Source organism: Helicoverpa zea, chromosome 18 (genome assembly GCF_022581195.2).
Source record: "Helicoverpa zea isolate HzStark_Cry1AcR chromosome 18, ilHelZeax1.1, whole genome shotgun sequence".
In the NCBI taxonomy this organism is placed as follows: domain Eukaryota; kingdom Metazoa; phylum Arthropoda; class Insecta; order Lepidoptera; family Noctuidae; genus Helicoverpa; species Helicoverpa zea.
Window position 1 is genome coordinate 7,325,666 of NC_061469.1, and position 26,587 is coordinate 7,352,252.

The 26,587-nt window shown below is 34.0% G+C and overlaps 1 protein-coding gene across 2 annotated transcripts in view; it reads right to left on the bottom strand.

Annotated features, from left to right (window-relative positions):
* LOC124638889 (transcription factor hamlet-like) overlaps window positions 1-26,587 on the bottom strand; it is a 160,180-nt gene that overhangs the window by 112,896 nt on the left and 20,697 nt on the right. For both annotated transcript variants that reach the window (XR_006985414.1, XM_047176029.1), the window contains exon 2: window positions 2,033-2,105. The gene's annotated coding sequence lies outside the window, so the exon portion shown is untranslated. The remainder of the gene's footprint in view (window positions 1-2,032; window positions 2,106-26,587) is intronic.

Sequence of the window (26,587 nt, forward strand, 5' to 3'; positions counted from 1 at the left end):
ATGATACGCCAGGTGGCTTGTGAGGCAACGTGAATTGGGATCAAAGGCTAGGATGCTGTATAAGTGTTACATTGTTAGACAATCGCTTGTGCCACATAGTTCCTCTTCTCTTATGTAGAATACTAAGTGTGTACTTGTATCTAGATGTTTGAAGTGGTCCATATTATTGACAAATGGAGATGTGACAAAGGGGGATGTTAAAGAAGACTTGGAGAATCAAAGAGCAAGTCCTCAGTTTGATATACATTTTTGAGATTAAACACTTATCTGTAAGACATTAAGACCTAACTAGCTGTTTTCAAGGTTTCACTCAATCCTAGTCTAAATTCTTTCCGTAGACGAGAATAGTGTAGAAACAAGGAAGTTATATAATTTTTAAGATAGGTACAGTTAAAATAGACGTAAAACTGATGGCAACTAAAGTTTATTGCTAGAACACAAAAAGCTTGTAAAGCTTACCCTCATTAAAAATGAAACGGTCGTATATGCAAATTGGTCTAATTTATACAGATTTAAGATGGAAAACGGCGCTCCTAGGAAAATTTCTCCGTGGCGGTCGTTTGGCGTGATTATATCGGAGCATGTAATGCGTGTGCAGTTGCATGCAGTCGCCGCTGCAGCGTCACACCGGGCTGTTAACTGTGCTGGATGTGATACGAAAATTATCTAAGAAAAGCTAAAAAAAGAGATCGGTATCTTCTCGGTATATTTTAGTATTGAAATTATTAAGAATCTGATACGCTTCGATATAATGTAACAGAAAATTTGATATATAAAAAAAAGAGTTCAAAATCGATCGAGCTGTTTTGAAGTGTTGATCTATCAAACTCATTACAGTTTATTTTTATTTGCACTGAAATAGTGTGAAAGCTTATACTGCACCGTCTTTTGTTGACACATTTCAATTGTTTCTGGTTCAATCTGGTAGCGATTTTAACCATATTTTTCCTCAACTACCAGTTCCTAACTACAAAAGCTATATTAATCTTTATATGCAGTCCTCACGGAAGCTATTACGGTTTTTTAAATAAATCTTCACTGATCTAATGTAGAGCGAACTGTATTTTTTAAATATCAATTTTCCTTATACGAAATTGTTCAATAAATTGCACTAGCTTTTACTAACTGTACTGAATCGTATAGATAGAAAGTTTACGTAACGTGTTCGTGATTAACCTTAAAAGTTTGGAAATTATGTTCTACAGTAGTTGTCCACTTTAGTACTATGTACTGAAAGCTTGTAGTGAAAGTTCGATGGAAATAATGATTTATATATTTACCTACTTGTAGAAGAACCAGATCGTTGGTTTCACTTCTTATGTATTTATGCTAGATGAAAAGGATAATAGAGGTACATAGTTGCTACAAGATTTTAAAAAATCCTATCGATTTACTTTTAAATGTCATATCATACTTATTTATATCACCGTAAAAATACCTAAATAAAGGTCAAAATTTATATATCAATCTAAACATGTATCCTACGACCCTTCCACAATATAAACCTTCATGGCATATTCAGTAATTCTTTACGCTTAGCGCATGTTACGAGGTATTACAAGAAGGTGGCCCACTGGTAGCGGACTAATCGCAGCCCGAGGTCAGGCCGTGTAGGGCCCCGGGGCCCACCACGTTTATTGTAATAAGCCCAGCTACCATTATAAAGTTTGTCCATCGCCCTTTATGTAGGTAGTCCGGGTTATAACAGAAATTATTTTCACATTAATTCTTGCCTCTTTGTTTAGATGACAAGATGTTGGGTTTGGGTCGCTTTAATTGCGAGCTAGTGTAATTGGATTGGAAGATGTATAGTGCAGTTTTTAGTTGTGGGCTTTGAACATCCTTTATATAAAGTATAATTCATATCGTTCGTAGTTGACAAAATTATTGAATATGCGTAATACATCTGAAAGTATGAAACTTGGTCAGTCTAGATCTATATGTAACACAATAGGCTATATTTTAAGGGTTAATACTATAAAAAGTAAACTATTGAAATTGCATTTCATATTTGTTTGTTATTCGTACTTACCTATTAGCGCTTCGACGTGGTAACTGGGTATAATCTCATTTGCGGTAGTCAGCTTGGCGGCGGTAATGGTACACTGAAACAAAATAATAAACATGATACATAACTCAAACATTATAACCATCAGCGATTGTTCCGAGAACATAATTTACCAACCAAACATACACAAATAATATGTTACGTTACACATAAAGAAGATACCGAGAAATGGGGCTAATAATTGCCAATAAAAAATGTATAGGTTTTGATGACAAACACAGCGTCTAGTCCGACTATAATGACTGTGATTGACTCAACAAATAATAACGGTTGTTAACAAATAATAAGGCTTAGTTGCAATAAGTTAATTTCATCGACATCTGCTCGGTTGCGCAAGATAGACGTCCCCAAATAACGTTGCGACAAAAACCCGCAATTATTTCATTTTATTACAAAATCGGCTTTGAATTAGTCGCATCGTGACAACCCTGCTATCGATACAGAACTCTATTGAGTTTTAATCGAGTGATCTTTGAACTGTTGCCGAATGTTGGCGAGCCCTGCATTGTCGCTGCACTACCGAGTGATTCACGATCCCTGCCTTCTGAAATAAACGGTTGATTCTCACTTTTACACAAATAATATAAATTATCGACGCTTGAACAAGATTACGTGATATTATACTTTTAAAGTGGAACGTTGTAATTTTTAAGTTAACGATCTTGTTTATGATCGTCGTAAATTAAGTATATTGCGATATTTGTAGCGTGGCTTTGTTGTACCTAACTAAGTTTCACTCAACTCGCTTGTTAATAACCATATCGGTAGTTAAGTAGAGGTGCTAAGAGATTCCTATTGTCGATATAATGTGTTTACGGCCCATAAATCTATTGATCGACGCGTCGTCAACTTTATGATTTCCTTCAACATTTACAATCTTCTATATCAGACGAGTACATAAATAAATAGACATCGCACTAACTTACACTCCTTTTGCGTGTTATCTTGATTTTCTAAAAAGTAACTTCGTCTAGACACCGTCGCATACCCAAATGAGTAAAACGGAGAACCAACTAAATATTCATAAAACTGCTTTACACAGATGAAATTATATAGTACAGTGGTGTATTTTATTCGTATAAGCGGGAAATAATTTCTTTATAGGCATGGAATCGATTAGCAGCGCGCTTTACGATGCGCGCTCGCTGCTGCGGGTGCCAGCTTTATTGCAGAACGTAAGTACTACCTACACATAGTTGTATCTAACTAGTTAATAATGATTTAAACCTTCCGTTAATGAAAAATTAGACCTGTAACGTTGAGCTTGTAAATGTTAATGGCTGTTAGGGTTCTATGCAAATTCTAGGTTTGAGTTTGTGTCTGTGTGAGTGGGGCGGGAGGGGTAATTATAGGTAATGCAAGGTAGGAGGCTACATTTTAAGGCTTGCACTAATACAAGTTAGAGGTAAACTTGAAGGAAAACCTTTAACAAGAAACTCTTAACTCTGCCATGATTTAACATAAAAAAAAATGTGTTTCAGGTTGGTTAAAATTCTCATTAAACTCTATAAGAAGTAAGACATCCCAAAATATTTAACTCAAGCAAAAACTTAAAATGTAACCTGAACTATTTCTTCCATTATTCTACACATTGAACCTTCGTCTTAATCGACCGACTATATCTGTATAATAACAGTTTCATAACGAATAATACGGTTGCCTAACAAGACGAATACTTTCTGCCATTGATGATGATCGTCAATGAGCAGAGAAACAAAGCTACAAACAATTTGAGCCATCATTATGTGTGAGCTATTGAAAAAGTAGATGCCGCGCCTTCGACTGACACACGGGTGAGTAGTGAGGAGGATGTGGCACGTGCCAAAGAAACTAAAGCTTAACTTACTTTTTAATTGAGAAATTGTTATTAGAAAATTGCTGCCGCTATTTTCCTTTTATATTATAATATATTGTGATCTGCTATATTACTTTAAGTGTTAGATTAAAATATACATAAATTATGTCTAGAACAAAATTTTAAGAAAACATTTTCTTAAAACATATCAAAGGTCTGTTTTACTTTTGTGTACTGCACCATAAATTTATTTTTATTTTCATAACCTACCGGATTCAAAATGAATTAGTTTCTAAATGAATCTGGTTTCCTTTAGAAAATAAAATATGAGTAAGTTTAAAAGTATGATTTCTAAGTATTTACGTAACAATACAAATATTGAGGAATTTATTTCAAAATGTAATCGATACAACCAGTCTACTCGCCCGTATGTCTCAACGCAACATATCAGATACAATGATTTTGATTTTGATACACAAAGCATAGAAGCTGCTATCAATCCTCTCTGAAGATTGATGTGACAGAACCTATCTCACATCTGGGTGAAGGTTACCCACAATAGAAACTAATGCTCTTGTTAATTACGTATTTAGGCAATAATGTGCTTCTACTATATTTTCGTACAAACAGATTTATAGGCTATGAAGTAAGAAGTATTTTTACTATACTATTTTTTGAAAATATAGTAGTAACATTAATTTTAATAGTCTACTACTATGCAGTGTAATTTTAGACTGTGATAGTAATAAAAGAGTAGACATATATATTTGTTTGTGACTGTGGGTGAGTTGGGTCAAATGTTAGAGTATATGGTTTCGGATTTTACAATGTTATTAACCAAATATAGATTGCTTATTAGAGAGCCAGTAAAAGCAGTGACAGTGTTGATTTCAACGGTAACACGATTTTGAGTGCTTTTACAGTAATTCAGTAGTCAGAAATTGGATATCCCAAGATATAGATTTGGCAATATACTATCTGATTGGGATGGCTTTCGTCTAATATAGTAACTCAGTTTTCTAGTCTAACAAATAGCCAAAAAAATATTATTAATCAAGCCTTGTGCATAAAAAGTTACGCACACATAGCTAAGTAACTGCATATTTATCAAACCAGTTTACCAATTGTCTGTAGGCGTAGAAATCAATCTTCAAATCACCAAGAAATTTCTATGAAACAATTTATAACGTGTTTAAAGCCAATTCATGGACACTATATAGCCATTACTCTAGTTTCTATAAACATACAAACTTGCGCAATTTCCCTCCGTGATGACTGGTGGTGTTAGGTAACAAATGGTAGCAAGGCCGATGAAAAAATACCTACATAGCAAATCTGGTTTGAACAAAATATTACCCACTACGAGACGATACTAGTAGGTATTAGAGTAGCTGCACTCTGCAAACTTTTAGTCGGCCAATAGTTTGTTTGGGCACATAAAACAGTATGTAAATGAATATTTAGAACGCACATTACAACGATCGAAGTATCTAGGCGGCATCAGACTAAAAACTGGCTGAATTCATGATTACCTTTTAAAAAAAGTTTTCTTCCATCGGGGCAACAGTCGGCCGACTATTTAGTCTGCAGTGTGGTCTTACGGCCCGCGAACAGTGGTTAAGACGTAATAACAATAATTAAGACGCTGGCCCGTTCCGAGTTGATCCGAATTATACCGAATTGCGTACGACGTTGCACGTGAATTGTACTTAGTAATGACGGTTTGATAGTACAAAGTACATATAAAATAATAATATGTGTATTTGATGATGTTCGTTGATATTTGTTATGACAGGGATCACCTGTCATAGTGGCACAGTAAGCTGTTTTTAGTTCGTGTAAATGCAAGATTGAAAGGTTGCGATCAATAAGCCCATTTAAAAGTATGTATTCAAACAATATTGCCTAGATGTAAGAGAAGTTTTATTTAGGTGCATGCTGAAGTCTAGGCCTGATAAAATTTAATATTAATGTGTGTTATTTATAACTGAATTCTTGATGTAAATAAAAGGAGAGTAAATACCGCGATGTTGTCATATATTTCACAAGGTTTTAAACTTTTATTTGCCGACCATAACAATGATATGCAGGGTAGTAAAACTTGGACATCGTAAAATTTGTGATTCATGCTCACATATGTGGGACACAGATTTTGTCAAGGGTCACAATTTTTGGAAATTATTTCTTTAAAGACATTAATGATTGTTATGTTTTATGAGACGATCCGAAAATCCCAGTTTGATCAAATATAAATAATAATTGAATCCTTTATAATTATCCTTCTGTATTGTAAAACTGTAAACATAAACAATGGTTTAACCAAGTCTTGATCATAGTAAATTCCCTGGGCTTTTCCTGTAAATCACCCGTAAATAAAGTATCTTTGTAATATTCCGTGGTTAAAATTTAAATTAATTATCGTTTATAAATCGTATCGTTTTTAAATTATAGTTAATTTTAATTAAATATTTTTAAAATTATAGTTTTTAAATTATAATTTCCTCCTTTGGGGAAAAAAAACACACACAAACGAAGGCTATAATTAGCGTCAGAAGCCTTCACAAAAACTCCAAATAATTCAGTTCAGTTCATGTAAATTTGGACGCACTGTAAAGAGAAGGGTTTCATTCGCGTCACAATTTGGTATTTTTTTATAACTTTTTGAAAGTGATTGCACTCGAAATTGCATAATGGATCGCTTTTTATAAGGAAGATGTTAATGACGTTATTAAAGGACTGTTGCTCAATACTTCTTTGGAAGTGAAGCGATTTCTTTTATTCGCACGAAATAAAAGTGTTCGTCATGTTGAAAAAGTTTTTGAGTGCAGAATCTTAGGACGCGATCGTCTTATGTTTTTTCTTCTATAATTTATGGACTGGAAGTAAAAATAATTTTATTTTAGTTTTAATATGACTCTTGGTAAGCATTAGCATCATTCCTATCAGAATGTTAGTAAGAGTTTGTTTCCGGTACTTTAGGTATATGGAAAAACTTTTTTTGCGTAGTGAAATGGAATCCTATATTTTTCAACTCCATCATCATTATCCTAGCGTTGTCCCGGTTGCCCTTCCGGGCCCGGGGTCCACTTTCCTGCTTCTTCTCCTCCACTTCGCTCGGTCTTCGGCATCCCTGGTGGTTAGTCCATTGGCACGCATGTCATCCCTTACAACGTCAAGCCAGCATTTCCTGGGTCTACCCAGTCTGCCCCGGCCGGGCGGAGGCGCCATGGCTAGACATTTGTTCCCCACGTAAGTGGCCGGTTTCCGTAAAACGTGTCCGTACCAGCGTAAGCGACACTCTTGCAGTTTGTCTGTCCTATATTTTTCAACTGTCTAAGTCTAAAGAGAAAACTCCGTAATTCAGTTAGGAATATTTAAGATAGCCATAAAATAAAAATTGTGTATTATGTCAAAAATATAACAAGATAAGTAGGAAGATAACATAGTAATACAGAATCCAGACACATTACCATTTAATAACTGACTTATGTCCACAAACATTTCAGTGCGCGTACGCAGTATTTTCATGGAAACCTTGTTAGTCATTGTAGACGCCATTTTTTCTTTTTTCCGTGTTATAAGGAAGTGGCGTCGAGTCGTAGATCACGGCTGCGCGCGCGCTGCTCCGGGAATCATCAGAATTTTATTGCTAGCGTTAATCTACCGTAAGTATGGTTTGCAAAAAATTGCAAGTAGCTTTTTTGTTTTATGTAAATAATTTATTTTTATCAGTTTTTTTTATTGATGCAGTTTTTATTTGAAGGTTACTGGCCATAAAATTAAGCTGTTATAAATATATTTCGTGTTATGAATAGTTAATAAGATACTTAAAACAAAACTTTTTTTAACAAACCTGTGCCTTAAAAATAGTAATAAGCTAATAAGGCTTAAAAATTTTCTGCAAATTAAAGTTGAGGAGATTTCAGTTGTGTGTTTATTTTGCTATCCTTACAGCTTCCATATTTTGAAGTGCAGAACCATAATATGGTCATTTGCCATATGGCACAAGTGGTCTCAGTTATTGCACGGTAGCCAGATGTCGTTTAATGTTTAAGTTTTTGTTAAATTTAACTGGTACAAGTTCTGGTCTGTTTTAACCAGGTTAGATATTTTTGTCACTGGATAAGAACTGTCTTTTTACATTGTGGATATTGGCTTAAATTCTACGTAACATCTAACGAATGTATGAATTTTAGAAATAATATGAGTTAAAATGTTTTTTTTGGACTATTCGATTTTGAAGAAAATATGAAAAAACCGATACCTATCAAACAGTCATGAATCGTTCGATATACTTGTGGTATTAATATTATTTTATCATCAAATATGAATCATCAAAAATGTCACCACGACACGGAAAACTAAAACCGACCGTCACGTTGTCATAAAAACTTAAAAAAAAACCGCATATGCTATATAGTTAGTCATGCTCATAGTTATTATTTCCGTAAATAATGCAGGAACAATATAATTATGCGAATGTTAGTATATGTATATACGCGTTAGTAATAACAGTTAGCATTTTATTCTACCTACTTCAAGAATTCAGCACGATGTGTTTTATTTTATTAGCGAATTAGTGTTTTCACACTTTATATTTATATTATACTTACTGAGTAAAATAAACACTACTTTTATGGAATATCTATTCAAATTTGAATCTTAAGGTCGGTGTTGTAGTTATAGTGATATTAGAAAAAAAATCAAATAAAATATGCGAAAACCCCAAGTAATAGCAATTAATTAGACAATTAATACTCAGGCCTAAAACTTACAATCAAGAATATTTAGTGAGATTTCTTTAAAATATTCTATTAACAATTACACACTACGCTAAAACTAAAATAGAACTACAAGAAAAATCAACTATAACTACACTAAAATATTAACAAACAACTTCCCAAACCTTTTCCAACAAAAAAACAATAACACAAAACTTACCAGTTACAGTACAAAACAAAATCACAGCACTAAGGATATGACGTATATAAAATCAGATAGCCGAAGTAAGGTCCCCTCACGACCCCTGTTTATTATGCTAATTAGTGTTTTTACACTTTAAACAATATAAACACACTTTAAACTATAAAAAATAATAAAATAAACACTAGATTTATGGATGAGATGACTTTATTCCAATTAGAATCTGGAGGTCGGTATCATAGTTATAATGCTATCAGGAAAAAATAAAGAAAAAGCTATGCATTTACCCCAAGTAACAAGCACGTATACATTTCATTTACCTAATTATATAATTAATACCAATATCCTACTAATACTTACAATCAATAATTTCTAGTGAGATTTCTTTAAAACTTGTTACTACTAATTACACACCTCACTCACACTATAAAGACATTACGAGTACATTAAAATATTAACAAACAACTTCCCAAACCTTTTCCAACAAAAAAACAATAACACAAAACTCAATACTTGTTGCAATACAAAACAAAATCACCACAGTTACGTTATGACGTATATAAAATCAGATAGCCGAAGTAAGGTCCCCTCACGACCCCTGTTTATTATGCGCATGAATAATTTGTACCTATTACTGATTTATATATGATAAAGCACCCAACGGAATCCACGATATCGGCCGACTATGATTTAATATCTATGTGATTCTTCGCTTATATTTTCTGGTTAAGTTGTGGGCTTAAAATCTTGGAGGAGATTTTATCTTAGCCTCTTGTAACTTTAGATTTTATTTTGATCTTATGATTTTCGTTTTTTAACAGTATTAATAATCTTTAATGTGGAGAGGAAAAAAAGAGTTGGTCACTTGTGTCAGTATAAAGCAAAAAATTGAAACTCTTGATACGCTGAAATGTGAAATGTAACAATGGCTTTTATAAAATATAACTCAGATCCATTCATAATCGTAATAAAAACGATGAATTGATGATCTCAACCTTTTACCAAACATAAATGGATGCAGAGAAAAAACCTCTGAAGAATGCACTTTATTTTCGAAATGAGAAAAAAATAGGAAAAAAGTGCAAATATCTTTTACAAAGCTTGTATTAAGTAAAAGTTAATGAAACGACTTTCACTGAATTTAATATCGTATCGGCGTTGTGTAAAGGAATGTTGAAATTACAATCATAATTTCAGCTGCCGTTTGATTTCCATACAAACGAGTCGGCTAAGTAAACTGCAGTACAATAGACATCAACGAGCGTACCAACGTTGGGATTATTTTTATAGATTGCTTCGAATAATAATTATTATTTGGAATAATAATTATTAAAACTTTTTTTTACATTGTATTTTTTGGTTATAATATATTTTATTATTAGGTTTATTTTGCAAACAAAATTCAATTGAAAAAAAATATATACTCAAAAAAGGTGCAAATCTTATTACGAAAGATGATCCCAAGATCATGATACATTCCATCACACTGCCTTAAGTGCGTACCACACATTACAATCATACCATTGGATCGGACCATCGTTTCGTACATTTTAATATGGCCACATTAAGTCGGACTCATCTCCGTTATTAGGCAGAAACTGGTCTGACTTCCTACGTCCACAGGATGTTGCTCCATATACGCCATTCATTAACTTAATGGCTTTAGGCCGCGATGATTTTTATTGCGAAACATCGATCTGAATGCGCAGACGCATCGGTTTGTATGAATGGGTTTTTAATGAAACTAGCTTTTGTAATTTTTTGTACAAAAAATATACAATTACTTGAGGAAATAGGCTTTCTGTAAATAAGGTCTGTGGAGATGAATGTAATTTGCTGTTTCTTTATTTTAATAATTTAGTATTTTTTCGTTTTATATTCCCATCTTTTATTTCATATTAAGATTAATGAAAATACAATTTTATGATTTACTCATGCTGCCGTTTCTGATAGGTAGAAGTAATGTTTTTAAAATATTAATTCTACAAGTTTTTTGCTCTCCATCACGGCTTCATGAACAAAGAATACAATGTCTGAAACATTCAAAACAATATTCTCTATCAACGAAAAGAAACATTACTATTTATTTTTCAATAGGTACTAAAACGTAAACCGCAGAACAAGACTTTAGACTATTTAACATACTAATCTGTGATTGTTAACATCAGATGGTTCAAACGATCCGCTTATTTAAACGGAGTCAAAACAAAATGAACTTTATCTCCCAATCTTTAGGTATATTTTTGAGTGATTTAGTTTCAAAGAATCGTGCTTACGGTAGCCGAAATCAAGGGTCAAGAAGATCAAACGTGATCTAAAACTGATATTAAAGATTGTTAAGAGAGTGACGCATGCGTGAATGAGATATTAGTGAGGCAAGCTGTGATGAAACCGCTGTACACTGTACACCATGAAAATTCAACCAGTCGGATATACCTATTATGTATTTTTTTTCACAAAAAAACTTCAAATATATGAAAATCAAAGTCAATCTATAGAGCACTAAAAAGGCTTTGTAACCTTTGTAACATTGAATTAATTAAAAAAAAAATACATTTTATTAAACAGTTCCTATAAAGATTTATTTTTATTCGATTTCTAAGTAAACAATCAAAACGGTAGCAAGGCAATAAAACCAATAAACAATATATTTTTTTTACCTTTTTATTTAAATACTGTGCAAATATATTTGTCCTGAAGTGTAACCCTCTTATAACAATACCCACACCGGGCATCAAACGCTACTAGCTCAGTGATGGACATCGGCCCCCGCGCATTCGCGGTATCTCTTTACAACAAGATATTTCTTTTTTATTATTACGAACTACTACTTATTAACCAAACAGTCATTTTATTTTTAGTATTCTGTAGTCTTTTTTTCTCGGTTCAATGTCAGTGTTTCGAGAAGGAGAGGAGGAAAATAACCATTCAAATTAATAATAATTGTTTGTTTTGATTCGCTTTATATTGACTGTTTATGTTTCATTTTGATTGCTTATGTGGCCGCCTTAATAATTGAATTGGTCAAACCAGTAATTAGCTCAACTTTTTACGCAAAATCAATAATTTTATACCAATTTTATTCAGCTCATTACTTAAATATGACCTTTAAGTAAAAACTTGAAAAAATATTCAGCGAGTAAAGGTGAAAGCTTGTTAAAATACCGACGCACAGCATCTTACACTTGACGTGACGTCAAACGCACCATTAAAATTATCTTCGAAGTCACGTCAACTCTAATCTTGTTCACTGGCACAATAAATAAACGCTGCTTTTGATGTAGCCGCTTCGCTTAAGTTCGCTTAAATTCGCTTAAATTAAGGCACTCCGCTCATTTCGGAGGCCAATTAAGCGCGAAAAGTATCGCGTTGGCCAAAAACTTCGCTTGTCTCATCAAAATTGTTCACTTTCATTGTTTCATCTTTTTACGGGCACCATGATAGGGGTTATTTTATAATTTTTATAATGAACTACCTTTAGTGTTAATAATCGTATGTAAAATTGTCGTTTATGGCGATCGAGTGCGGACCTTATGTGCGAGAATACTTTACTGGGACGTTTCACGGCTTTTGGTTCGCTAATAACAGCAATAACAAAATGCCAACTTGAGCGACTTTAAATAAATAATGGCTCTATGTACTCCGCTTATTTCCTGCAAACCTAGTACTATTACATCTTGCTTTTTATTGTATCCCAAAAGTTATGGGCTCCTTACGACCACATCACAACCCCCAACCGCAGTAATTACACTTAAAACTCCTTTAGCAAATAAAATATTGATTGTTAAGCTCCCTTCGTAGGCAACCAACATTGCATTAGCATAATACTATAAACACCCACACGAAAAAACTCATCTGTACGTTGCGAATTTCATTAATTTGACTATAACATGTCTTAAATAAGGTACAAAATTACTGTTTCGATGGGCCGCTGTAATCTCGAGTGCATTAAAACCTTCGTGGGTGGGTAAACAAGTCAGTTTTACGTCCATATATGTAAATTATTATTGGCACAGCCTTGACAGATGCGACTGAAATGTGAAGCGTTTCGTAGGCCGTACGTTTGATGCTGTATGATTGTATTTTTGATCCGGATCTGCATGGCACATGGTGCTGTTGTAAAAAGAAAATAATCATGTAGTTACTGTTGGCCATTGATAAGAGACAAAGCAACATCAAGCTTAAGTTATGGTTTTACTTTTGTTGAGAATGATAATTTCTTATTTTGTTTTGACGAGACGATACCTAAGTACTATACTTACAGACCTATAGACGATCCATATAATGCAAGAAATAGTGAAACATAAATTGTCCTAAAATATTTTCATTCTACATAAATTGTTGGAATTATACCCAATTAAAACGTTGATTCATATATAAAAAAAAAGATCTGATAAATCCTTTGCTATACCCTCAATACTTTCTCACACTAAAAGAACAGGTAATTCACAAGTATTTCTGTACTTACTAGGCTGTAAAATCACCAATTGATAGGTAATACCATCTCTCTACAGATCCTCGAGATAATAAGACGTGTCGGTGACATTCAGTCGGACATCCAAAGCCTCGTGTGAAATGACAGCTGATTCCTTTAAGATATAACACTACAACTTTAAGAGCACACTAATTTGAACTTTAACACGTCGCATTAAGGTTGTAAATTAATTTAGTGAGGGGTAAAAATATGTTAGTTAACAATATGTCTCATCTCAAATGGATCAGAGCTTAATGCTTCGCCGTGAGAATTAATTTTGAGGTGTAATGACCTTCAAATGACATTGATTGCGTGACAAGTTGTGGGAAAAGCCCCTGTTTGTGTGTTAATCTGTTTTATAAGCTTGTTATTAGTTATGAATTATTAAATAACTGTTAGTTTTAAGGGACATCCGATATTTAATGGTTTGAATTCCATGAATAAATTTTATGTTGCTGGTGTTTTATTGCAAATCGGAGGATTTTATCGGGGTTATATAATACATGAGTATTATAACTAAAAAGTTTAATCATCTGAACAGCTATTTAGTCTTCTACTTTAAGATAGAACGCCTATTTGCTGTTCCAATATAGTTGATGCAAAATGTTGACTCACTTTCAATACATATTACCTACAAAGCCAAAATTCCCACGTAAATAAAAATAAAAACCAGCCAGTATTTCCCACACTACCAAGCAGTTGCCATAAAATAATAAAAAAGAAAAAATAAACATCAAAAAGATGTTCGTACATCGTTACTAGGAAGTGCAACTCGATACACTAGCGGCCAAGAGAAACTGGTCACGGGTGGTCTTCACATTATTTTTTGACCCGTTCCTGTGTTTAATGAGTCCAATGGTTATGTATGTGAAGCATAATATGAATGGACGTTATAAAATTACGGTGAATGATTTATTAGCACATACGTATATTAGTAGAATATGTATTTCCGGAGTTAAAATATTTTAGTTGCAGTATTGCTGATTTGAATTTTGAAATGTTGAAAAAAAAATTAAAGTAATAAATAAAATTATCGTTCAAAAACAGTAATTTGGCACTCATATTTCATACAACAGTTAATTGCAAGGTTTGCAGTTGAATACCTACGCATGACGAAACTTTAGATGATCAGATAGCCGAAGATAATTTACAGTTACGTTCAGTTAAAAAATATTTTAATTAAACCTCTATTTACTTTTGCCATATCTCTCGTATCGGTACGCTGGTACAGTCAAAAGTCGAGCGTCGAGATACCAATCTAGATGAATATTAATTGAGAATTTGTTGGTTACAAATGATGTGGCCGCCACTGTACGAGAGACGTTACGAAATGGCTATTTTGTGTTTAAACTTAGAATAGTACAGCTGTTTTTTTTTTAGTTGTAACTTGAGTCATAAAGTGCCTGTTTTTTCGGCCTAGTAGTGTAAAGTGGAAATGCTGAGAATAGCACTTTTATTCATGTAATTTACTTAACCTTTGAACTTTTATTTCTGTTGTAAGATATATTTATTTATTTATTTTATTTAAAATACTTTTTGCACATTGTACAACGGCGGACTTAACGCCTTAGGCGTTCTCTGCCAGTCTACCTTAGGGTGGTGGTGAAATAGAAGTGGTAGGTGCAACACAATTTGAGCATCAGTAGAAGATAATAAAAATATATATTTATGCTTAAATAACTATATATAGTTTGATTTCTTATCGTTTAATGATAACCAACCAAACTACATACGAAGTAATATTCACAAAAATCGTGTGAGCCTTCCATTGTGTGGGAATGAGCGGTGAAACATTCCCCGATGACTTGTTAATAAGGCTTACAGTCAGTCGAAAGTTTTTGTTTACCTTTTCAATTATAAACGCGCTCCAAATATAGTTCGCCAACAAAATCCATCAAACTACAATCTCGAATTGTACGCTATGAAAGTCGAGCTTCCAGTTAAGGCATCCGTATATGATATTGTTATAAAAACGCGTATCGCGGTCGACTTTTCTCTGACACGCCTTATAAAGTTCTGTAATCCAATAGCAATGCCACTTTGACGGGAAACCTCTGATAGTCTGGCAACATTTTTGTTGAATTCTATGAAATTGAAGAGAGCTTTCTACAAAAAGTGTCGATTGTATTGACGTGTGTCCTCCGTTCGTCAGGCAGCCAATAAATCATATATACTTTAAGTGAGACATCAGGGTGTATCTGTTACTTACATAGGTTTATATTGTCAAAGCCCGCGGTTTCATCCGCGTTTAAAAGGAACTTATTTCCCGCTTAAGGATAAATAGTAGTCTATGGGCAAATGTTTCATCAAAAGTGGTCATCGTATTCGTTTTACGTCATGGTAATAATGTTAGATTTACTTAAACACTTAACTATTGGAGTTTTGTTTTTCACCTGAGTTTTGATTTTAAAAACTAGTTTCTGCGTGGAGTTAGGTTTTTTATGAGCATAAAATGCCTTAGGCTTTGGTTTAAAAAACTTTCTATTTAATAATTTCGAATACCTACTGTAATATCTGCAATTACTATATTTACGTATAAAATAACAAACATAAAATGGTTGTTTTTAATTAAAATGTAAATATGTAAAAAAAGCTTGGAAATAAATAGAAATAAACTCGCTTGTGTAAAAAAGAACAAAATATATCTCTGAAATATGTATATGCTAAATCATCTGCCACATTGTCACATAAGTAACATCCATTCATACAAAGAGCTACTAACACAAAAAAAGAAACACATAACACAATAACATATTCGCTTGTCTAAAACTAAAAGATAAATCAATAACAATAAATAACAAATAAACGTTTACAAGCGGGTCTATTGTTTTGTTCCCTACCTTGTTATCCGTCTATGATAAATGAATTCTTTGTATTGTTCCGTACGAACTTTAAACATTTTCAAATCATTCAATTTTATCGACACATGCTTCTCTTATTCACTTATCAAACAAGCTAAGTTTAACTTGCTTATCTAGAAAGTTTAGTAACAAGTCATTTGATTGATTACTTGGTTGTGGTAATATTGAAGGAGGCGTACTCTTGCAAGATAGTTGAGCTTTCTAGGCAACGGCAACAAAAACAGTCAAATCGTGTTATATATCACCCACTAGGTTGATTGAAACACCATTGATATCTTTAAGTAGTAACTGTGATAGTTAGACCGAAACGCCTTCCATTGACATTAAGCACGACTTACAAAAAAGAATAGGAATGGACAAACCCATACATCTTGGCTGTCGATCCATTTCCACGATACAACCCACACAGCTCACTCGGACTCACCAAACCTAATCTCATCCAAATCATAATTACATAGTAGCATGACCCCTTCAATTTTCTCAATAACCAAAGCCTTGAAGCTAAGACAAACTAAAAGTAAAAGTATTACAGTCTCGATACAAAGATAACAGTACAATATCTTTATCAGGTGTCCAGAAATTACAAACGTTAGATGACAAGGCCGTCCGAAGAATTTTAAGACCGATGCGTGCAGAGATCTATATTACGAAATGGCTATGATCAGATAAAGCGTTTGCGTCCGTCGAAAGCGAACTCGAATGCTCCCGACAGACGTTATAGAAACGCCCGCGTGCCACAACAATGTACTGTAGGGTTGACTCTACTAAGTAATGAAAAGACCATCATACTTTTATTCTTTATTTTTACAAGACACCTTTGTTTCAAGACAAGACAAATCATGAATTATACAAATTGTGTTAATTTTGCGATAAGTAAGACTTTTTCAACTGTCTAAGATGCGAACAAGCACATTGAATATTCGCCAATGCGAATCTAAATACCAGTCTTCAAAATCACAGTATCAGCTTATTGATACCCATCAATCATGTCATCAGTAATCTTCTATCAATCACATTGTTGTACCAACCCTAGCATTAGGCAACGGTATAAAGTTATAATTAGTAAGTAATGTTGCAAGTCGTGTCGTTAGGATCAGTATCACTGAACAATACTGCTGATCGACTTCTGACTCATCAAGGTTTGAGGTGAAGGTCCTGTATGATATCCCTTGACCGTTCCCTAACCTTGCTTTCGACAAGATCATGATAAGACGGCACCCATTGACGGTGATTGAAATTATGATGGCAATGGACTCCGGTTTCTTTTCGGAATTGCCTTAAGAGATTCGATATGTGAATAAAATACGTATTTGGTGTACAATGGTAGTCGTAAAAAAGGGGAAGTGGAGGTGTAAATGTTAATGCTTTATCTTGCTTTTGAGTATTGAACACAATGGTCTTACCTACTGATAGTAAAAAGGATCCAATGTCTTGAACTATAAAGTGCACAAAGAATCAATTTTGTATCAATTTGGCGATAACCTCAATGGTATTACAAAGGACAAAAACGATACCTGACTTTATGATGATACACAGATTTTTTTTAAACATGTTTTGTTTATTTTCTGTTATTTTAGTGGGACATTCCAAACAATAATTTAAGGTGACTATTACCTAAGTTGAGGCTTCCCAATGTACGCTATACTTACGTCGAATTATCGCCGACCATAACCAAGCCTCTATGACTTGTTTAATATTAAAAGGAGTGTCTATATCGCTGGAAGCAACGGCATTAATGTGTTCGCTTCGAGTACAAATCACGATAGCATATAGGTGAAGACAGATTTCTAGACGACCGCCTACGTATATTGAATCAACTTAGCATATTTTCCTTAAGACTCCTACGACACTAAATGATAAGCAAACACACTGAAAGGTTCGTATTGGTGATAAGATTAATTACGATTTAGTTTTTTTTATATTAGAGTAGTTTGACATTTAAATCTCACTTGCAATATTGAGGCCCACAACCTTGCCTCCTTTGTTCCCCTGTCAAAGTTGAAGAATCGATTAACGTATCGATACCTTTGAGTCGGTAAGAAAGCTACAAATGATATAATCATGTGTGCCTTCAAGGTCGATTAAGTCCTACAGGGATTGAGGTTAATGGCTGTCCTCAATGAAACGTATCAGTCCATTAGGATCTTATTCTTATAGCAGTATTGATTCATCTTACTAAGTCTTTGTCGACAAAAAGAAGATACGAAACTGGTTGGTAATCTGTTCCATCGCACAGATGTTGAGTTACGTGTGTTTAAAAAATAACACATGGCAGTCTGCGCACGCGCACCCGATGGTATCGCGAGCGCTCGGGGGGGCGTTACGAAAACCACTTACTTATCAGATGCCATCGACGAAACATTCATTTTGGCTACTCCGCATTCAAATTATATTTCTAATACATTTTGTTGGTAGTACATCAATTGATTGAATATTCAAGAAAGAATGCCGGACTAATCTGTCCCGTCTAGATCGTTTCGTGAGGAATTTAGATAAACGCCATTTTTAGATACGAGCCATCCATTCGTTTAGCTACATAATCTTTTGCATTGTATTTTAAGACTTCTTTTGGGGCTATTGTAATACGTTTTTTGAGTTTTTAAACTCTGCATTTAATCTTATATCTGCAATCGCTTAATTAAAGAGAGAAATATTTGTAGTTGAAGCCAGTTCAGTTCAATCCACGGTTTTAAGGATCCTCAATACATATGTTCTAGAGTTAATCTAAAGATTGTATTCTCAGACATACATCCCCTTCAATTGTGATTAGTAATGAACTTCTGGTTATTTCTTTCTGAACAAAGGAAACAGAAGAGTCTTCCTCATCATTACACCAGGATAGGACTTTAACTGAACAAATCCGAACTCACAATAGAAGCTAAAATAACTTCATTACCATAATAAAACCACAATACATAAGAAAATTACGTCGTCAAAATGGATAATGAAAACTCGTAAAGTCCGAACTAATATAATCACAATTATTTAGAGTCACTTTACTTTGGCTATTATATTACTCATTGATATAGGAATAACAAGAGGCTAGTGAGCTCTCTACCTATAAATTATTTTCAGAAAATAGGGTGGCTGATGTATTGTGTTTAAAATTGTATGTGTTTGCGTAATAATTGAAGTAGGTACTTATATAGAGGTTTTGGGTAGTAAGAGGAAATATTTTAACATAAAAATTTTTGCAATAAATTTGCGCTATGGAAATAACTTAAAAATAACCACGTTATTTGAGAAGTAATTTTACTACTCGTAAAGTCTAATATAGCTTGTGGTTTTATAATCGAAATAGCCTACAGTAATCTGATATTCAATATCGGAATACGGTTCAGTGTTTTAAATCATCAGCTTTTTATAATGTTCTTTCATATCCTGCTTATAGCCACACAGTCATCTTCATACTCAAATAACAGTGATTATACTCTCAACAGATATTGTTGCGAATACCAGTTTTTATTTTGTAACAGTCACCAGTCATGCTCTATTGCTCATCAATTTATTATGCGTGCTATGACAAATAACCGTCTAAGGTTACAACAGAACTTTTGCAATACACGCACACTAATTAATACAAAGGTAATATTTTCGTTTTTCGCATGGCCCGATTATCTGGCTCAGTATCTGGACCGCTATATGCAACAATAGACCCATTATTGTTATGTCGACCACCAATTGTTTGATGTTTTCTTTATTTCGACTTTCAAGGTGATGTTTTGACAGCGTAATTGGTTCGAGACTACTCGTCGTTAATCTTGCGCTCCAAGAATGTAATTAATTTTAGTTTGGTTTTATTTTTTGAATGGCGCGCGCCGCATAATGTTTGTCAGCGTAATTACCGTTTAAGCGTACATAAGTTCTATTCCGATGGCCTTGTACACTTTCTATTGGAGTACAACTTGAACAGTGCATAGTGTATTTAGTGCCCGTAATTTGGTTTTACACCTATTCGTAGATATGACATTAATTATCGGTAATATTCTTCAATTATGCTCAATAGCCGACTTGTATACATCTTATACCGTTCTATTGCATCTAACTGCACCCATAATTATTATTACTGCGTTATTTGGTGCAGAGGACACACCCAGACTCGTTAGCAACTAACCTTATGCCTCGTTTAGACCGTTCAATATTTTATACTAAGCTTATTTTGCTGGATTAAGAATGCGATAGTAAGGACACGTGATTTGCGTGATTACTTTTGTTTTATTTTTCTATGTATGTATTATATTCGTAACATACATGTAATTATTATTCAAAAATTTAATGGACGTGACACAGTAGGAATTTAGAGGACACCTTTTTTGTGAATTTAATATGTGCTGTAATTGGGAGCAGAAGGCCTCTTCTGCATAATTATATACTGATATGTGAGCGTGACATACAAAGATTATCTAAGTATGAATTTTAATACAGTTAAAACATTTTTATAAAGATGATGAGACTTCTTCGTCACTATTACTCATTACAATATTATGACACTCGCCCATGACTAGCGCGAGACGGACCAGCGTTTGAACACGCCTGACTCCGAGCTCCGCCGTCCTAAGCTTAAGCCTCGTTGCGACAGCTCACAGACTCATTGTATGTTAAGCGGGCACTTCATCTTTCACGCGGGCCAACGCCGATTTATTGGCCGACGCGCCCCTCTTGTGACACCGCTAGATACAACCTATCTCTGAAACTCATGTCTGATTGAATTAAAGCCTCTCTTGCCATGTCAAGCAGATAACGGAGTGTCTCGGGTTAGACGCAGATTAGATATGGTTTTAACGGTTGTCCTAGTTGATGAATTAAAGGGAAAGCTGAAGGGTCCGTGGTTTCCGCGTGCGTGTCATACAGATAACATTCCGAACTTCAATTTAATCTAAGAAACTTTATCCGATGCGTGTAAAACATTGCAGGTTCAAGCCGCACATGTTCTCTAAATGTGATGCACTTTATATAATGTTCGCTATTCATCTAACATACGTGACTCGACAGCGATTTTCATTTTCTATCGCCTCGTACCACATCATAATTCCGAGAGCGTTTTAACAATGGATGCGCACGCGCAGCGCCTCGCTCCCCGAGGCGCGACCTCTGACCGGCGCCTCGCCACGTGCTGCCGCTCTCATTGCCTGTGGTACCCAACACTCATCGTTTTGTAACACCTCTAGTCACCCGCGATAACATGCCACTCCATTATAAGGCTACTTGCAAACAAAATACTGTCCCATTGTTAGCTGCCCTCTATATTGTATTCAATCTCTTCGTAGCCCACTTGAAACTTTGAGCTTTCGCCCCATAATATTTGATGCAGGTATTATTCTGTTTTTTACCGACTCTTTATCTAATTTATCTTTTGTCACACCGACGACATGAAAATTGATATTTGTCGCATAGGACTCCATTCTCATAGTAGGTCATCGATTATTCTAGGGAATTGCAGATTGTATGTTTCATGTATTAGTCGAATTGAATTCTCTGAATAGACGAATAATTCGATGTCGTGGAATTGTTCGGCGTGTTGCCAAAACGTTTTGGTATCGAGACATTTATTAAATGTATTATATTTGCGTGACCGTTTTCGGGTTTAATGTCTGTGGAAATGTGATCACGTGCGGCCTTCGTACGGCGGGCTGCGACAACGGATCGACTGGGACAAGCATTGTTCTATGACATTTCAGGCTTGCTAATGACAAGCAATTTCGATTTTGAAACAGAACACATTTGATTTATATTGTCTTTTAATTTGCTCCAAATTGCTCGTACATCGGACTAAAATGTGAACTGGGACGAAGTGAATTACTTAATGTTTAAACTATATCAAATATTATGAGAATCAAATATATCAAAGCAATTTACTATATTGAATCGTTCAGTAATAAATTGTTTCTATAATTTATGGGTTTAAATATAAACTTAATGTTGAAATTGCTGGTAAATGGTGTAGTCACGCCCGCGGCTGGATTTTTTCGCGAGAAAATCTAGATCTGCTCTAGATGTTTTCGATAAAGATAATAAGCACGCAGGAGTTTTGTAATGTTTTCAAGTAAATTAAATACCAGTTTTATTGGCTACAAATATGAATCAATGGTTTAATTAAGATTTATTTGCTAGGTAATGAAAACTTGGGGCTTATCTGTTGATCACGAGTGGGATGTCACGTTGTCAGACTGGTTGTCATCTGACGTATGACAATGACATCTCGAGCCGCTGTCAGAGTGGCGAGGTACTCTGATGACGCATTGACGCCTCTTTCACAAGTCTTCTGCGGTATTTAGAGTGAACCGCAACTGATATCATGTTTCGTGATGTTGTAATGTCTGCTTGTACGTGTCTTTGTTCCTCGTAGGATAAGCTGACTCGTGGCCACTTTGTAGATTGATTAAGTTAAGGCTTGTTTAGTTAGGCATACCTACGTATGTACAGGTACCTAAAGATTCCCTCTTCATGGCAATTTTATTTCAACCAAAGTGTAGTAAATTTCTGTAAAAGAATGTGATAAACAGTGTAAACAAATATTTTATCCAATTCTGGCGAGCGATTTTTGCCAATGAAGACACAAAATCCTTATATTTTTAGCTTACTTAACTCTATTGAATAACCGTATTGTTGCAGAAAAAGCTAATATAATGTAGTTACGAATACCCAATAAAATATTATTAGCATGAAATTGTGTTACGAAGTTTTTTACCAACAAATTAGCTAACGCAATATTTAATCTAAGGATATTGAATTTCAATTATTATACTAGACAAGCAGAACCGTTTATTATAAATCAGGAATTAATAACTTGTTTTGTGTAAAGTTTATTTGGTGATCTCGATTAGATTATATTGGAAAAATAATGAAAATAATTCAGTACTTTCATCGATTTTGGCAAGATAAGTGTGGCATGAATGAATGTAGGTATGTTTATTTCATCATCAAATCTCGACCAGTATTCAGATACCCGCGGTCCCAGCTGATCTAAATTTAAACATTTGCGTAAACTATGAATACGTCCTCTGCGGTGCGTGGCTAACTCGCCTGTATTGAGAAACTTACTACTAAGTGACTACTGATTTTTCTCAAATATTCTGTTTCTGTTGCAAAATCATGCTGAAAAGTATTTTTGTTTTCTCTTTAGACAAAGAAAACAATTTTATTTTTATCCTATTTTATTCCTTCTAAAAACGGTTTTGAATACCTACTTTATCGCTTCTTTCTTCTAGTCAGAGATAGTATACTAGTTTTATCAACAGATTGCCTGTATTATCCCAAAAGTTGTATCGTTTAAGTTTCATAACGTAACATTTGTTTCCCAGAGTTATCAGAAACTGTTCAAATACGTAATCCAACTTTTGGGCCACTATCATGAAAGTGAGAACAAAAAAACCTCCAAGTTCGTAAATATTCTTACAACAATACACTGATTCAATCGTGTAGCCTCTCCATTTTATTCTTACATCTCTTATTGAAATATTTGAAAGCACAATTAAACTTCTTTAATATACAAGCCAGAATAAAGATGACTTACTTTGATACGCAAATTCAATTACTTACTAAATATCCCTGGTGTAACACTTTCTATTTTGTAGGAAGTAATCATTTAGACAGTTTTTTATTCGCTTTCTAAAAATGTTAAAGTGAGGAAAATAAATTGTAATTATTTTGAGGACAGAAGACAGGATGGCAGAGTTATTGCTTAGGCGCTTATGTAATATTTCCGAGGGATGTTGGGGCAACTAGCTTCCCTTGCTTGATTTATGTCGTTTCCTGGTGATTAGAATCTGATAATAAGTTCCCACAGTGGGTCTGGGTAGGCCTGTTGAACTATTTTGAGCTAGATTGAGCAGGTGCATAGATAAAATTTAGCTTGTTAAAATCATAGTATGTGTCCTATTTCTCAGTACGGTATTTCAGTAAGTCTTATTGGTCATATATTCATAATTTCTTTGAAAATATATTTTTCTTCTTCTTTAGTTAAGAGTGTCGTTATTGAATTTAGTGATATAGGTACACATTTTGAAGATGTGGGCTGTACTGCAAATAAATTACTTCTTAGCAATTTACGTTATGAAATGGGCGTGATCATATATGATGCCCTTGGTGTTATAGTTTAATGACTAATTAACCTTTGTGTAATGTGTTAAAAATGACTTCCTCTTCTTCTAAAAACTATTCATATACCTAATACCTAACATACAATATCTAATTCATGATAGACATGTCATATCTTCTAGTTGCTCCCCGCGGTTTCATCTGCGTCCCTAGACAAGAACTTGCCGCACCCTGATAAAAAAAAATCTATGTTTTCAGGCCCTAGACTTATTTTATTTTTTATTTATTTTATTTATTTTAAGAAGGCTTACAGACTAATAACATAATATGTAACAAAAATATATTTTCCAGTTGCTAATAACAAGCCTCCACAGATATATAATATAAACGATGAACTATTATAATGCCTGAATGGTTTTTTTTTATTATCAGTGCATCTATTATTTAAAGCCTGAGTTTTGGCGTAGCAGATAGACAGAGTTACTTTCGTATTTTTACATTAATAGGTATTAACAAAATAGACTATACTCTACATAAACACAGTCCAAGAAGTACATATTACAGTTAACCCGTTCTTGCTCCCGTTACGTAACCCAACTAATTAACCCTTACCGACTCAATCAAAGCGATTAGATATAGGAAGCGGCTAATAGTCTCCAGTAGCACGGAGGTGTTAAGAAATAATTACGATCGGTCACGCCTCCCCTGATTGGTTTTCGTAACCAGTCATAAATCTTTACAAAAACCCTGGCCGTAGATTTTTTAATAGTAATAAGTTTGTGGGCGGTTGTTGCGCGCGCGGTTTAAATGGTCGCTGATGTGCTTATGTTTTTTAAGTTGTTGGTATTGTGCTATTCTAAACTGCCATTCATGTATTTATCGATTACCATATAAAAAGTGTTAAATGTAAAGTTTAACTCTAAAAAATGAATAATAATATCGATCAATTAGACCATACCACCAAAACATTTAATATTTCTTATACCTATCAAAATCGACAGCTTAAAACATAATATTATTAATTTATTAAAATAAAATCGTACGCATTATAATAATAAAATAATAAAAATATAAAATATTCATACATAAATAACTAGTTAATAATACATTAACTATTCAAATGTGCTCCCGAGGGTACTTTGTGGTGTTTTGTTTAGATGATGTTCAGTATAATGGGCTTGTAATTAGAGGTTCGGCATATTTTATTGGATAACTATTGCTTATTTGCGCCATCAATGGTCAATAAATCCGGTGTGTTCTAACAAAGTAGTCTAAATGGAATTCGGTTTTGTTAAGCTGTGACTACACTTAAAGATATAAGTAGTAAAGATATGTTTTGCATTAATGGGTATTTATAAGCTTGCTGAAAGGCTTTTCGGCCAAATTATTAAAAATAATATTGTGGCGATTTCATGAAAAAAGATATACATACCTTATAGTATATTTTTATATTTGATCAATGTCACTTTATTTTTTTGCGTTCAGTTGCACCATTTAGCTGTAAGAACAACCGAACCATTTTTAGTAGTAAAATTGCTGATTAGACTTGATTAGATTAGATTGTTTATAGTTTAGTTATCGCTATATGTTGCAACTATCTTACTGTAGTACGAGCCCATTATAGTTCAATGCATTTGTTTTAAATTCTTATTCTGATTCATCTGGCTACAATATTTATTTTAAAGCTTGCAGTGGTTAACTAACTCTATGCTTTAGATTATTATATAGGATGCGTCGTAATTCAGATACTCAGATTTTCGATGTTTCTATTGCTCAGTTCTGTCGGGAACTAGCGAGGACAAATGCATAGTTGCTTATTACTCATAATATACAATATATCAAGCGGAAACTGACTCATGTAATACTAATTTTATTATAGTCTGTGTGAATTAGTTCATTATGATTTGTGTTTTGAAGATATATTTGGTAGAACATAGTATTTCGGAGGCAAGCCTTCTGTCGTTGCAAATAAATATAAAATATGATTATATTATCAATATATGATATTTAAACTTCAATTCTACATACGTCGTATTGTCTGTTAAACCTATGAAATATTTTAAGCTACATTTACTCCTCCCAAACTTAACTATCACTAAACATTTCGCACAAAAACGCTTTCCGCTAAAAAGCAAAAAAAGCAGATGCGTATCACATCGGATGCTCTAATCGCTCGTTATCTTAAACCGGTGTTTAGCCGGCTGGCTGCACACTATGCTTCGAACACTATCACTGTACGTGGGAACTGTTCGCACGAACCGAACCGATTGTTTGACGAACAAAATGGAATGTCAAGATGAACGTTGTGTAACACATTGTACTCATGTGAGGCTTTAGTTTGACATTCGGACTATTTGCATGTTACATGGTTTGAGATTTTCGTGTGCGACTGTACGTAGTGGTGGAATTGTCTTGATCGCATTTTGTTT